General features: G+C 45.8%; 1 protein-coding gene across 2 annotated transcripts in view; it reads left to right on the top strand.

Annotated features, from left to right (window-relative positions):
* RSF1 (remodeling and spacing factor 1) overlaps positions 1-2,327 on the top strand; it is a 149,564-nt gene that overhangs the window by 577 nt on the left and 146,660 nt on the right. The window lies entirely within an intron of this gene.

A 2,327-nucleotide genomic window follows, 5' to 3' on the forward strand; every position in this document is an offset into this window, starting at 1 on the left:
TCTGGGCGCGGGGGATGAGGGGGGGTCGATTGTGCTGATCGGCCGCACCGGGGGCTGCTACCCCGCGGTGGGGGCCAGGTCCCTTACCCCTTCTCCTTCTCGGTGGCGGAGGAAGGGGAGCGCAGGTTCCGGCCAGCTTTGCGCTTTTCTCCTCTACCCCTCCCTCGCTCCCTCCCCTCCTCCCACCATCCTCCCTACTATCTCGGGGGAGGCTGGGCTCGTCTTCTCCGGGCGCCCCTTTCTCTCCCTCCACCTGGGTGGGCGGGGGCCAGAGGACACTTCATCTCTCCCTCCCTCTAGTGGGAACTCCCCCGAGAGAGAGTCGGCTCCGGTCTCCTTTCCCTTCCCCTCCAGGGTCGGTTTAACCCCAAAAACTCCTTCTTCGGGAGTCGGGAGGTTTGCTGCTCCTTCATAGGAAGGGGGTCCTCTTCCGTTCTCACTTTAGGGGGTGGGTGGTGGTGAAGTCGGTTTTGCTTCTCCGCTTTGGTGGGCAGAGGGTTAATTTCTCCTCCCCCATAGTTTTTCTCCTCCTCCCTGCTCCCCCCCTCCCCCAAATAATAGAAAAGCATCTCTCCACTTTTCCAGTCCCTTCCCCCTTCATCCTGGCAGTAAGGCTTAGGGGAAGAAGTCGCCCTCCCATTTGAAGGGTAGGGTGGGGTGTTTAGTATGTAGGATGGAGGAGGGGCTCAGACGGAGGGGGAAACAGTTGAAGAAGGTGCTTGTTGCTCATGTTTCTCTCTCTGGTGCCGCCGGTCTATTATTGGTGTTCGCAAGTGGTGCTCCTTCCACATAAGGCCACCGCGCGGGTGCAGGGCGCATGCTCTGCCCGGCCCCATTGAAACTTCCTGCTGCTGCTTGCTGCTGGTGGTTCTTTTCGCTGGAGCATCTCCGCGCCGCGCCTGCTGCCTCCAGCCCTCACTGAGCGCGTACACTCACTCCCTGTTTATTCCCGATCTTTCCTCTCTTTTTCAGAGAAAGGTTTTTTGTTGTTATGGTGCTCTGAGCATTGCCTTTATCTGGGAACAGCCCTTGGCTGAAGAAGAAACGTTGTCCAAATAGGTCCTTTTTTCCCCTTTTTGTCCGTACTAGGTGGCCACAGTGTGGACTAGGTATTGTGCGAAACAGATAGCTATTTCCTTTTCAAGAAATCAGGGTGTTTTCAATTCTCCATGGGAATGAAGTTTCTGTTAGTAGAATATATGTACATTGCTAGAAAGAGCCCAAGTGTGAAGTTGTCCAAAATATAACCTAGAGAGTAAATTATGTTATGGCTACCAGACTCACATGAATACAGCAATTATGGTACAGGCATATATCTCTCCTTACCTGCCCAAATCTACTCTACCGTTAAAAAGCTCCGGCAAATAAAAGGTTACATTATATAAAGACTTCCTGCAGAATTTCTTGAAAAGTTAAACTCCCCAATGTAGTTAGAATTTGATGGTTATCAAATTGTATTTATATTTTTTATGGAAATAGTCATTTTGAAGGACATATGCCTTGTTAGTTACTTTTAGGATATCTTGGGAAATGATGGTAATGTATCTATAAGAAAAATGTGGGAATTTGAGGAAAGGTATTGCTGGTAACTTGTTTTTGGAATATATGATATTTCAACCAAGTTGAAATGCAAGCATAAACTTTATGTCATGGCACTGTATTTTGGGTGGTATATAAGATTGCTTGACTCTCCATTCCTAATAAGTGTTTTGGCCTCTGCATTTGGCTTTTGTTAGAAACAAGAAAAAAAATATCAGGGTCAGTCTAATACTTCATGTTACTTTCTAGCTAGTATTGAACAGTGGGTGACTAAGTAAAAAATGAGAAATAATGCACGCCAAAAGAATATACCAGTGGGTTCAGCCACGCATTATTGTTGGTAAAGTTTGAACTATGATAATAGATTTTGTCATCAGTTGATCTAAGAATAATAATCAGTGTTACCCAGTTCAACATACTTGGCAAATGAAGTCTCTGCAGGTGAAATGCTGTGCAGGGAGGAGACTTCCAGGCCTTTGGTGATGGTTAACCTACTTGTAATAATTGATAATACTGCTCCAACTAAGAATGTTTGAACTGAGTCTTGGAGTTGTGGTGTACTAGAGTTAAAAGACATTGGATATAGTTGAACTAAATGTTTTGCTGATTGTCTCAGGACAGCTGAATCAGCCTCTTGAATAGTGTAATATTAATATGTAGTTTGTGGGGGACATTACTTAATTTCTGTGGACCTGGTTTCTTGAGGAAATGGAGGTAATATCTGAGGATCAAATGAAATGTTTCAAAAGTCCTATCATAAACCAAGTACATATATATATATATATATA

Source organism: Bison bison, unplaced genomic scaffold, assembly GCF_000754665.1.
Source record: "Bison bison bison isolate TAMUID 2011002044 unplaced genomic scaffold, Bison_UMD1.0 scf7180017864324, whole genome shotgun sequence".
Classification (NCBI taxonomy): Eukaryota; Metazoa; Chordata; class Mammalia; order Artiodactyla; family Bovidae; genus Bison; species Bison bison.